Source organism: Mustela nigripes, chromosome 9 (assembly GCF_022355385.1).
Source record: "Mustela nigripes isolate SB6536 chromosome 9, MUSNIG.SB6536, whole genome shotgun sequence".
Classification (NCBI taxonomy): domain Eukaryota; kingdom Metazoa; phylum Chordata; class Mammalia; order Carnivora; family Mustelidae; genus Mustela; species Mustela nigripes.
In genome coordinates this window covers 89,913,423-89,927,186 of record NC_081565.1, presented here as the reverse complement: position 1 = coordinate 89,927,186, position 13,764 = coordinate 89,913,423, and positions in this window count along the sequence as shown.

The window sequence follows — 13,764 nt, the reverse complement described above, 5'->3', positions numbered from 1 at the left end:
TAAATACATATATATATATAAATTTATATATAAATATAAATAAATATAAATATAATAATATGAATATAAATATATTCTAAATATATATTTTATGTATATATATATAAACAATCATGACCAATTGAAAATAAGGTCAGTTTTACTTCTTCCTTGGAATATGAATGCTTGACTGTATATGTAAGTATGTGTATACACACACACACACAAATATATGTGTGTGTGTGTGTGTGTATATAAAATCTTGAGGAATCTATTAAAAAAACACACACATCTAGAGCTAAAAAATAAATCTCATTTTTATATACTAATATGCCATTATACTAATATACTAATAATGTGAAACTTATTTTAATAACATTGTATTATGTGTAATTCAAAGGTGCAATACTTAGGCATGCACATAGCAAGGCCTGGAAGCATCTGTCCCCTGGAAATGACAAAATGGAGAGAAATGCGATGTTGATGGGTTAGAAAAATCCATACAGTCAAGGTACCAGTTTTTCCAAAATTGATCTATGAGTTTAATGCAATTCTATCAAAATTCCAGCAAGGAATTTCTGACAGACATGGACAAGCTCATTCTATAATTTATAGGGAAAGGGAAAGGCCCTAAAATGACAAAAACAATCTTCAAAATAAAGAGCGATGTGGGGATAACACCAGGAGGATTAAGGCTTACTGTATGACCACGGTAATTAAGACAGTGTGGTGTCGATGGAAAGACAGACACATGCCGATGGAGCAGAACATAGAATCTGGACATAGGTTCAAACAAACATGCTCACTGTTTTCTGACAATGGGAAAAAATCTTTTCAATGTTAGAAATATGGTCTTTTCAATCCACGGAGCTGGGTCCATTGGATATTCGTTTGCAAAAGAAAGAATCACAACCCAATCTATAGACAATATGTAAAGAGGAACTGAAATGAAGCATGTCCTTAAATATCAAACATGAAAGTATAAATTTTTATTTTTTAAGTGTAGAAAATCTTTGGGATATTGAGTTAGGCAATAAGTTCTTAGACTTGACACACACACTTAGAAAATCCATTGGCAGAAAAGTTAATACATTGAAGCTCACCAAGTGTAAAGGTCTTGTGGTCAGCAAAAGCCCTTGTGAGAGGTCTGGCAAGACAAGCTACAGATTGAGAGAAACCGAACGTCATGTTGCAAACCTCACATCTGACAGAGGACCAGGAACCAGAAGATCGAAACGACTCTCAAAACCCAATGGAAAACACTCTGATCAATCCAGTTTGAGCACATAAAAAGGACGCCGACATTTTACTAAACAGGATCCACAGATGGCAAATGAGCATGTGGCGAGATGTTCATGGTCACGAGCCACAAGGAATTGCAAATTAAAACCACAGCACGAGGTCACTGCACAGCTACCAGAATGGGTAAAATAAATAATTCGAACACCACCAAATGGTGGCCAGAAGGACGAGAAACTGGACCATTCACACACGGAAGAGCCACTCTGGAAGCAGGTTGGCAATTTCTTATAAAATGAAATGTGCATTTTCAGGCCCTGATCTCAGGGTCCTGGGATCGAGCCCCGCATCGGGCTCTCTGCTCAGCTGGGAGCCTGCTTCCCCCTCTCTCTCTGCCTGCCTCTCTGCCTACTTGTGATCTCTGTCAAATAAATAAATAAAAATCTTTAAAATTAAAAAAAAAAGAGTCATACAAAATGAAACATGCATTTATCACAAGCCAGCGGTTGCATTCTTGGGTGTTTAATCCCAGAGACCTGGAAACGTACGCTCACAAAAAAAGTCTATATGCGAATGGTCATAGCACTTTTATTTGTAACAGCCCAACTGAGAAGCCCCCAAACATTCTTCACCAGATGGACGGTCAATCAGACGGTCACACGTTCCTGTTGAGGGATGTCACTCAACAATTAGAAGGAACAGGCTGTTGATCCACACAACAAGCAGGATGGGTCTCCAGGGGAGGGGAGTGCGTGAAAAAACCACTTTAGAAAGACTTCTTATGGTAGGTTTCCTTTCTATCACAATTTTGGGATAAAATTACTTGATGTGTGTGTTGATGTGGTTATAAAAGAGCCACACGAACGATGCTCACGGTGATGGAAGAGCTTGGGTTGTGACTCTCCATGGCGGTTACATGAACAGACTTTTATGATAGTAAGGAAAGATAATAATGTCTGCTGGACCCTCACATAAGTACCTGTACAATCTGTTCCACTTTGCCCCTAGGTAACAAAGGTAACGCATCGAAACCCTTGAGTCTCGCTGTTTTTGGATCAGGAGATTTTTAGATCATCTAAAGGTACGTGGGAGCATGTAACATTCGCTGAGTCTCACCCACTGTGAAGGCTGGGCCGGCACCAGAAACAAAACACAACGGTATTTTGGCACAAAATGTACAGACATTCTCACTAAGGGCAATTAATGAACAATAAACTGTCTCATGTAAGTTCACCATGCTTTTTCTGCCCAGAATTTTGGTTTTCATACTGCTGAGATTTCAGAACTGACAAAAAACCACGATGGACCCGTGTCCCTAGTTTCCACCGGCGGGACAGGAGCGAGGACATTTGGGAAGCCAGGGATGATGGGCATCTGCAGCAGGGGACAGGCAGCAGGCTCGGCACGACCAGTGGGATCAAAGCGGAGGAGAAACACACAGTGTGACTCTCCCAAAGACGTGTTTACTTCTGGGTTCCCACCACGGTTTCCCGCTGAGCGGCCTCCGTTCATCTGAGAAAAGGAAGGCGGATTCATGCAAAAAGCTTTCAAGCATTACCCAACCGTGGTCTTTGAGAACACAACATCATCGTGCAGTGACAAGTTCAGCAAACCTTCGTCCAGGGGATACACGTAGGAAATCAGTCGCACAGGGAAGGGTTCTGGCCCCACCATTGCGGGATTTTAGCACAGGAGAAAGGACCCTTGCATGGCTGGTGCTGGTCCTGGTCCTGGACCAGAGGGTCCGCACTCAACCCCAGCACCGACCAGAAGCCCACAGGAAGGAAGCCGCAGCCTCACCGTGTCACCTACCTGCTGTGACTGTCCCCCAGGCATGCTGCGCCAGCTCTACCCTGCTCTCCATCCGCACACAAGTTCTTTTTCTTGTTTGCCTCCCACCGAGAGCCAGGCCATGGAGGGGACCCTGGAAATCCTGGTGCATAGAACTGTGTTGTCTCCTTTCTGCCAGAGTCAGCCTCTCTTGTCTCTAACAAAGTTGCAAATGCGCAAAAGTCATCATTATGCATAACACACTCAGCAGCCGTCTATGACTTCCTTCTCCCCGGACCTGCCATGTTGTGTTTTTATAATGGGCATGACTGTGCGAATAGAGTGTCCCAAGCTCTTGTGGGACCACATGTCTGCGCATGAAAGAGGTGTTGTCACAGACAGATGACCAACGCCCTCTCTCCCCCATGTGGACAGGGCTGCCGACTGCCCCCAAGCCACATGTTTTAAGAGACCGAAGAGGTCTTCGAAACTCGAATGAACCTGGGAAGGTTTACAGAAACGGAACTTTTCCTGACACACCAACCACAGAGCAATTACTATTCAAGAAATAGAATGCTTTTCATAATCCCAATGAGATGTCACAATATTTACTCTAGCGCTGTCCTGGTTATGCTTTTCAACTCAAAATTGGTCAGCCTCCCTTTAGAGTATGATATTATTCTTATAGTGTTGGAAATTCTATTTCATGGTGCTCTCTAAATTATTAAGATTCTCTACGGGTCGCTATCCTCGGACTGCTTGTCTTGCTTCTGCATTCTCTGTGTTTTGTTTCTGGAAGCATCTAGAAAAACATGGATACAGATAAAAAAAAAAAAAGGAGCATGTGGGAAATAATCACTGTGTTAAAGGGATGAAATCCAAGAGTCATCTTCCAAATTTTTCTTCAATTTCGTAGTGTTTATCCATTCCAGAAGAATAAAGATATTTATGTTATATTTGCATTAGGCAAGAAAGTGAAAAAAAAAATGCATTGGTTCAAAAACAAGACACATTCTCTGTCAGCACTCTTGCTAATCATGTGTCCTTTGTTTTTCCTGAGAGAATTGCTGAATGGGAAAAGAATCCCCCGCAGACCATTAGCCAACAAAAGCAATCTTCCTCTTAAAAATCTCTAATACATCAGTGTGTATTGTCTCTGCACAGATGCCAGTTCTCCCCAATTTATCAACGGTCTTGGACAAAGAACTAATGTATTGAATTAAGAGAACCGTACTAATACGCCTTTCCTTGCTGAGTTTGGAGCCAATTGAAATATGGAACACAAAAGAGAGATGCCTTGAGATCAAAACATCATGGCTCGCAACAGGCATACTGTTCAACGGAGAGCCTGGCTTTCTATCTTCAGACAACTGGGCTCAGGCAAACGCACTCGATTCTAAGCACAGATGGAGAATGCAGCCCTTGCCCCAGTAGAAAAGGAGAAAACAGTGGACGCTAAGAGACAGGGAAGCCACGGGGGGGGTCCTGAACCATGGGCACACCTCAACTCACTGTTCAGATCCATCTTCTTCCTCCCTAGAGATAGAAAGTGGGGCTCCTCCCATGGAGCTCAGTGGAAACCCACTCCCTCTAGGAGCAACATGAGAAAAGAAAATTTGTGGTGTCCTAGGTAGGCACAAAGGCACAAGAAGAACTCAGTCAGATTCTACCGGTGATGCGTGTTGGACCCTACACCCCCTTCCTTCAGTTTACACATCCAGCTCCCCAGCAAACTCACCCACTCTGTGTGTCCCCAACTCTGTCAACGCCGTGCCGGTGCCAGCTGTCCTCTCTCCTTTGATCTTCGCAGGAGCATCTGCCCACCTAGCTTATCCATAGTGGAGACTGAAGAGCTGTTAGAAAAAGGAGGTGGTGTAAGTCCTCGGGGCAGGATTCTTCCATGGCTGTCAGTTACCCTCTAAGTAAAATCCAAATCCCGTATTCTGGTTCCTTCATAGCCTTCCTCTCTGTGAATTGGTACCTGACTTCTCTTCAGTCTTTTTTACACACACACCCCCCTTTTACCATGATACGTAAGAGACACCAACTTCTTATCTCCCCTAAACAAGCCAAGCTCATCCCTGTCTTGGGGTCTTCATATGAGCTCTCCTCTTGTGCTGAACGGCCTCCCAGGTAGAACAACCCTCTTAGCCACTCACGTCTTATCATGAATAATGGTTCCTTAGAGAGGTCTTACTTGACCACCAAATCAAACACAAGATCTCTAACATACTACTTCATTTTATTTTATTATTTTTTAAGTATTTATGTTTTTGAGCTAGGGAGAGAGAAAGCACAAGCACGGGGAGGGACAGAAGGAGAGGTACAAGAGAGTCTTAAGAAGGAAACTGTGCTAAGCATGGAGCCTGTTGTAGGGCTCAATCTCAGGACCCTGAGATCACAGTCTGGACTGAAACCAAGAGTTGATGCTTCACCGAATGCACCCGCAGATGCGCCAGACACTAGCCTGTTTTAACACATTGCACACTTAGAGCTAGCTGAGGATTTCTCTGTTCGTTTTTCTTCTTTACTCTAATTAAATACAAGTTCTGTAAGAGCAGGAAGACTTTCGTATTTTGTCCTTCGGCGAATCCCATAGTTCCTAGAACAATGCCAGGCACAGGGCAGATGCTCACAGTTTAACAAATGGAGAACCTGATTACCTTTGCTTCTGCCTTGACCTGCACCAAGCAGGTGGATGCTGTGGGAGCACTTGCCCCCTGATTAGGTTTAAACCTCTGGGGAATTAGAGTAAAGGAAACTGAGAGAGGGTGTTAGAAGTATTCCAAATGTCCTAAACACTTGATCAAGAAGCCAGAGAGCAAGGAGGAAGTAAGAGGCTAAGAATGGGTCGAGCTTTAAATTTGACTTTGAATAACAGAATCAGCCTCGTTGACTTAAATATCCAGTGTATATTGTAGACAGCTGAGGCCGGCACTGTTCTGTGAATTGAGGCTGTGCTCAGACTACAGTGGGGTCATTCCTGCTCTGTCACAATGGCTGAAAGTATGTTTTAGTGATGTGTCCATCCAGGAAGCGCGATCCACATTGGAGAAGGTAGCAGCCCCCGTGCCCTAGCCGTGATGTCCCTGTGTTCTCTCACATTCTGACCAGAGATCAGCCCAGCGGTTAGCTAAGCATCGTTTTTCTTTTTCACGGGACTGAACTTTTAGTTATGATGGATTCCTTTTCATTCCCAGGAACAACGAGATGTCCTCTCTCCGTGGCACAGCGGCTGAGAAACGGTACTTCCCTTCTCCCCAGATGGAGATGTGCAGTTCCTCGCAGCACCCCCTCCTCCAGCGACAGGATCCTAGATTTAGCACAACAGCAAGCATGAGCAGACTCTGAGAGGTGCGGAGGAGAAGGTAGAAGCTGAGGAATGTCTGGCCATAAAGAAGAGGACAGTGGCGAGTTCCCGCAGCTTCTGCATTTCCTTCCATGGGTCCAGATACGGTTCTGGAGAAACTCCTGACCTGGAACCACCAAAAGCCATAGACAATAAAGCTCCCAAACACTCTGTTCACCTCATTTTTAGCTCAAGGACCGAGAAGAGCATAGTCTAGCAACAGAACACTTGTCTGCAGTGCCCACCCGATGGCAGCTGGAAAACCCCATCGCTCCATGCTTTCCGAGAATGGATCTTTCAGAACATTGACCCAGGCGGGGTTCCATGGAAGCAGGTGGTGGGCTGGCTGCTTGGCCAGGTGTCGGGTGGCGTCCGAAGATGGAGCAGGGAGCTGCTCCTCTGTCCTCGGGGCAGCAGAGACGGGTGGTGCTCGCTTTTCCACAGCAGGTGTTTGTCCTAAGATGAACCCCCTCCCCACCAGCTGGCAGGGGGATTTATCAAGGCAACGGGAGGCAGGATTACTCCTCACTCGGACTCACCCCTCCTCCCTGGTGACATTAGGGACCACTGGAGGACGGAGCCTCCACTCCTCTCTGCTACTCCGGAGACTGATGAGGTGGTCCAAGTTGGGGCTGGGATGTACTCCCTTCTCCCCGACTGCTGGTGGGAGCAGAACCTCCCTGCGCGCGGGGCAGGGACAAGACAGAGCGCCTGCGACAGGGTCCGCTTGCACGCCGGTTCTCCCCATCGCTGAGCTTCCCCTCCAACCCTGAAGCAAAGAACCAGGATAGGAGGTGCCGGGCCAGCGGGGTCCTTGACTTCCTCTCCCGCTCGTCTTCGAGGTCAGTGGGCCCAAGGAGGGAAGCGGAACCTCCACCCGCTGTCTAAATCAAGGCCGTGGAACTCGGTGTTCCTCTTCCACTAGGTGCTTTCCACAAGCTTCCAGCAGGACGCTGAAAACACACCACCCGTCCCAGGACGGCACCCTAACCAGACTGACACTTAACACACTGGCTAATGCAATATAAAGTGTCTTAATTTAATGTCCAAAATGTGTAATGAACAGTTATGGGAAATCTTAGCCAAGAAATGGAAACTATGAAGCAGAAGGAAACAATGACAGAACGGAAACATACAAGCACTGAAACAAAACCCAGTGGGATGGTCTCAGGAGTGGAGTAGAGATGACAGAGGGAGAGTGTGAGGGCGGACCCGTAAGATCTACCCGCTCTGAACAAACAGGGAGTAGACTGAAAAGAAGTGGAAAAAGGGCCATGTACGTGTGGGACTATAGTCAGAGTTAACATTTGCTTCACTAGAGGCCCAGAAGACAAGAGAGCGGAACTGAAAAATTATCCTAGGAAATAATGGCTAAAATTTCCCCCAGTTTGGAGAACCATAAACCTGTAAACCCAAGAAACTGAGTAAACCCATATGGGCTGGCCCCAGGATCCACACAAAGAGACATCACAATTACAATTCTGTAAGCTGGGGTGCCCGGGTGGCCCAGTTGGCTAAGCCGCTGCCTTCCGCTCCGGTCACGCCCCAGGGTCCTGGGATTGAGCTCTCTATGGGGCTCCCTGCTCCATGCAGAGCCGGCTTCTCCCTCTGCCTCTGCCCTTCCCACCCCTGTTCATTCTCACCCCTGGCTGCATTCTCTCCCTCTCTCTCTCTCTCTCTCTCAAGTAAATAAATAAAACCTTTAAAAATAAAATCTTGGACTCTGAAAAACAATCTGAGGGGTTTGAAGTGGTGGGGGGGTGGGAGGTTGGGGTACCAGGTGGTGGGTATTCGAGAGGGCACAGATTGCATGGAGCACTGCGTGTGGTGCAAAAATAATGAATACTGTTATGCTGAAAATAAATAAATTAATAAAAAATAAAATAAAATAAAATCTTGTGAGCTAAAAGCAAAGAAAAGCTCATGATAACAGTCAGAGAAAAATGAGCTTTTACCCGTATTGGAGACATCAAAGTCTACAAATGTGGGCAGATCTCTCATTTGCAATCATAGATGCTGGGAGCAAATGGCATAGTTTTCAAGTCTTGGAGGAAAAGGTCTGTTAATCATGCATTCTGTACCTGGGGAGAGTATTGTTCAGGAATGGAAGGGAAATAAAGACATTCTCAGGTGAGGGAAAACTCAGAGAGATCATGCTGGCCAATCTGCCTATGAAGGATGGCTAGAAAAGTTTCTCTAACCAGAATGATGCCGTAACAGAAAAAATCCTATAACTTCAAAATTGAAAGAAGGACCTCAGTATGGGTAAAAACAGAGATTAATACAAAAGAAAGTCCTCATGAATTTCTCTTTTTAAAAAAAAAATAAAAGATTTTATTTATTCATTTGACAGAGGTCACAAGTAGGAAGAGGCAGGCAGAGAGTGGGGGGGAAGCAGGCTCCCCGCTGAGCTGAGATTCCCAGGACCCCAGGACCATGACCCAAGCTGAAGGCAGAGGCTTTAACCCAGTGAGCCACCCAGGCGCCCCATGAATTTCTTTAGTCATACTGACAGCTGAAGCAAAAAAGTTAATAATATAAAACCCCATAAAACTCAAAAACTTGGAAAGTCAGCAACACATGTGTAAATAAATCGAGAGTCAAATAGGAGGTCTCAAAGGAAATTTTAAGAATGGCTCTGAAGGAAAACGAGATCCAGTATTTGAACTACACGAGGGCCGTCAAGCAGAGGGTGAGAAACAGGCAGGGCACTGTGTGTTTTTCTTGGAAAAAAAACCACCATTGACCTGAGTTCCTCCTGCCAGACACTATAAAAGAACGAACTAAGTAATTCCAAGGCATGCAGAAGGAAGGAAACCTTAAAGATAAAAGCAGGAAGCAATGAAATTGAAAACAGGAAACAAGAAAGTAAATCCATGAAGTAAAGGCTGGTTCTTTAAAAATATCCAGGAAATAGATGAATCTGCACCAACACTGACAAAAAAAGAGAGAGCGAGGTACAAATTACTGATTTCAGGGGAAACCAGTACAGAGAAACACCAAAGGGAAGAGGGCGACCCCTCAACCATGATGCAGCATAAATCCAACAACTGGGGGGACATGGGACGCCTCACAAAGTACAACAACTCACCAGCTCTGAAAGGGATCATTGGAAAAGGCTAACAACTAAGAATGCAATTAAATTCATAATGACAATCCCTGGAGAAGAGCCTGGGTAGTTTCATCAAAAATTTTGGTGATTTCCCCCCAAAGTAAAGAAGTTTCATATGAATTGTACACCCAAAAGACAGACACAGGTCCGTGTTGCCCCCTAACAAAAAGGGGACCAACAAAGTAGCAATGAATTTAGACACAGAAATCTTTGCAACCATTGTTGGATCTAGCATTTGCTTTGTATATAAAGCAGTACGTCATAACCAAGTGGTGTTTGTTCCAGTCTGCAAGGCTATTCAGCATCCAAAAATGTAATCCACCTGAACAACAGATTAAAGAGCAGCACATGATTGTATCAAGTCACACACACACACACACTATTCAACAAAATCCAATATTCATTGAGGTAAGAACACAAAGTAACTAAGGAACAAAGGCAGGATCATCTCAAATTGATAAAGACCATTTACAAACAGCCCCATAGCAGCATCATAATTATTGACGAAAGATTGAGGCTTACCCCCTAAGTTCAAAACAAGGACACATTTTCACTCTCACTACTCTTATTAAAGATAGTATTAGAAATGCTAGAAAGCATAATAAAGCAAGAAAGGAAATAAAAGGAATACAAATTAGGGGAAAAAGAAGAAACATATCTTCCCCTCTTTGTAGGTGATACACTCGTGGGTGTAGAAAATCTCAAGGAATCTATAAAAAATTTAAAAATCCCCTAAAACTGATATGTGGATTTTGCAAGTTCACCAGATAACAGAGCAAATAACACATAAAAATAAACTGTATTTCTGTAGAGTAACAATGGACATGTGAGTACTGAGTTGAAAACACACCCTTTACAATTACTTCAAAGCTAGTGAATCAAGCATGCCCCTAACAAAACAACCAGATCTGTATGCTAAATGGGGCAAAATTCTACTGAAAGGAACCAAAAGGCATCTAAATAAATGGAGAGACATACTATGTTAATGGATTGGAAGACTCAGCAGAATAAAATGTAAATTCTGAAATCGATTTAATTCTATCAAAATCCCAGCAAGGATTTTTGTAGACATAGACAAACTTATTATAACATTTATGCAGAGAAGCTAGAATAGCTAAAACGGTCTTGAAAATGAAGAATGAAGTGGGAGTCTATCCCCCAAAGAGGATACACAGATGGCAAATAGCATATAAAAAGATGTTTCACATCATTAGCCATCAGGCGAAGGCTAATTTAAATCACAAGGAGGTATTCTCATATATCTGTAAGAATGGCTAAAATTAAAAAACTGTGAAAATGCCCATTTCTGGCAAGGATGCAAAGAAACTTGACCGTTCCTATGTTGCTGGTGGGAAAGTAAAACAGGACAGCCATTCTAGAAAATTGCTTGACATTTTCTTATAAAACTAAATATGCAATTACCATATAACGCTACAATTGCACTCTTGGGCATTTCTCTTAGAAAAATGAAGACTTATATTCCCATAAAAATCTGTACACAAATATTTATAGTAGCTTTATGCACAATGCTAAGAAACTGGAAACAGCCCAAGTGTCCTTCAATGGATGAATGGTTAAACAAACTGTCTTAGATCCTTACCATGAAACACTACCCAGCATTAAAAATGAATGAATTATTGATATGTGCAACAATTTGGATGAATCTCCAAGGAAATATGCTGAGAAAAAAAAAAGGCATTTCGGAAAGTTACATAATGGGGCACCTGGGTGGCTCAGTGGGTTAAGCCTCTGCCTTGGACTCAGGTCATGATCTCAGGGTCCTGGGATCGAGCCTCACATCAAATTCTCTGCTCAGCAAGGAGCCTGCTCCCCCCTCTGCCTCTGCCTACTTGTGATCTGTCTCTCTGTCAAATAAATAAATAAAATCTTTTTTTTTTAAGTTACATAATGCGTGGTTTTACTGATATAAAATTTTTGAAATGACAAAATTTAGAAGCAGGGTACAGATTAGTAGTTGGTAGTGGGATGGTAACCATCCTATCAAGGATGGACTAGGGGGTAATTGGTCATAAATGGGCCTCGAGGGGTTCTTGTGGTGGTGCAAATGTTCCGAACGTCTGTATCACTGCTGGGATCTCGGTTGTGATATTGTGCCAGAGTTTTTCAAAATGTCTTCATTCATGGAAACTGGGTAAACAGTCCGTAGGGCCCCTTTGTAGAAGTGTTTTATTACTGTCTTGTGTTTTATAGTGTTTTAGAGCTTTGCATTGTTGTTTTATAGCAAAAACATTTATCTGCATTTACCTGAAACTAAAATGTTTAAAAGGGAGAGAAACAACACAAACTAGAATCTCTTTCATGGGGATGTTTCTGTCGGTCAGCCGCGACGATTCCCCAGGAGCCGTCCTTTGATCCCAACACCCTGCCCACTTTCATCCTTGTGGACTCCCGCGGCTCTTCTGGGGTTTGGCCTAAGGGGGCACCGGTGATGGGACACAGGGATGGAGACGGCCGCCAAGAAGAGGGCTTGGGACTAGAACCCAGTTCGGGAAGCTTAAAACAATGTTCCCGTCTCTAAGTAGACATAATCCACTTTCGCTTCTTTGCTTTCATTCTTTGTCAGGGTGTCCACATTCTTGTTTGGATAAGAGATCTAAGACCTGGAAAACGACCCCCTCCTCTCCATGTATCTCCTGTTCTCCCTGTGTTTACAGTCTGTGCCAGTGCCCGATCTTACTCTTTCCGACACTTTGCTTGGTCGTCTTACTAGAAACCACCGCTGGTCCTTCCCCTGTCTTTGCCATCAGTTATGAGAACCCACTTGCCTCTTGTGTCATCACACGTTTTATAGGTGCTTTGAGAAGGGAGTCCTTCCACACCTAGCACACTACCTTTGAAAGTGTTAAGAAACACATAGAATACATGTTTCTTGAATAATCAGATTATCCTTGATAGAGCTTATATCCTGCTCCACTTCCGTGTTCGTTACTGTGTCTCTGGTTGCTTTTCTATTTTTTCAAGTTAAGTGAATGTTGCTATTTGTTGTGCTGCTGTCTCTCTCCGATGTTGAAGTCACCTAGGAATCAGTGGGACCTCTGTTCTATCTGGTTCATGATCTAGGTCACCAGCAAGAAGGAATAGCAATCAATCCTTTGATTGGCCGCTATGAATTCCTGGGGTCACTTTGACCCAAGTGCTTCCTTGAATCATCCAGGATGCACTATTTTCAATCTGGAAATTTCTTTCTATGAGTTTGTCTGTCTTTCTTTCTTTCTTCTTTTTTTTTAAAGAAAAGAGTAAGAATTATTTCCTGGGTGTATACAGGGAGGTGAGTTAAGGATCCTTTATATGGAAATGTTTTTAGTAAAGACTGCTTAGCTACACGTTCTAACTCTGATGAACTGTAAAAAATGGCATCATAGGCTACTAAAACAGGACAATTAATTTTATATCCCTGATGTAATATTTTAACACCTCCATAAAAGGATGAATCCTAGCAGCTTTACTTTTTTACTTCAGAAATAATTTAAGAGAGATTCTTGGGTTCACAGTGACAAAAATAGTTAGAAATGAAGAATAAAGATAAATGCATTACTATTTTTTTTAAAACACCCGTCTGGCAGATGGAGTGAAGAAGGTGGAATTTCTCACTTACTTCCTCCTTTGCCGTCAGTCCCACGTCTCATATATAGACACAGGAACATACAGACATTTAGCAGAAAACTAACACACGTTCAGGGCTTTCTTCCTGATTCAAGTGATGCCATCTGTACGATTCATTAGAGATGTAGGTATCTTCAAAATAAAATTTATTCTTACTTTCACGAGGCAGGGAGACACAGCTCTATGTGGTTGCTTAATATAATAGGACTTAATTTGTTGAAAGCAAAGATGTTGTGGTCACGTAAATTCAAACAAGCAGACGTATCTTATGCCCCCTTTATGCAAGCTCTCTCCCCATGTATTGTGACTGTCAGCAACTGGTATGTCTTCCAGTCCTGGAATTTTGTCTTTTAAACAAGGTCGATTAAAGGCAATCCTATACTGTGTAGCTGTGGTGTAGTGAACTTGAAATTCATCTGTGAAGTTGTGGGTCTTGGCAGTTTGTCCTTTTTAATGCTGAGTCATAACACTTCCTGTGTAGATAGACAGCTGTTCCTTCGCTTGCTAAAAGATGTTTCTCGTGCTTCCGGCTTTGGGCAGGATGGATCTAACTATTAAACACAGATTTGCATACAGGCTTTGGAGGAAACAGAAGTTTTCATTTCTCTTGGGCAGGTACCTAAGAATGAAATTGCTAGGTCATCTGCTAAGTGTGTATTTAAGTTTATAAGAAGTAGCCGAACTGTTTTCC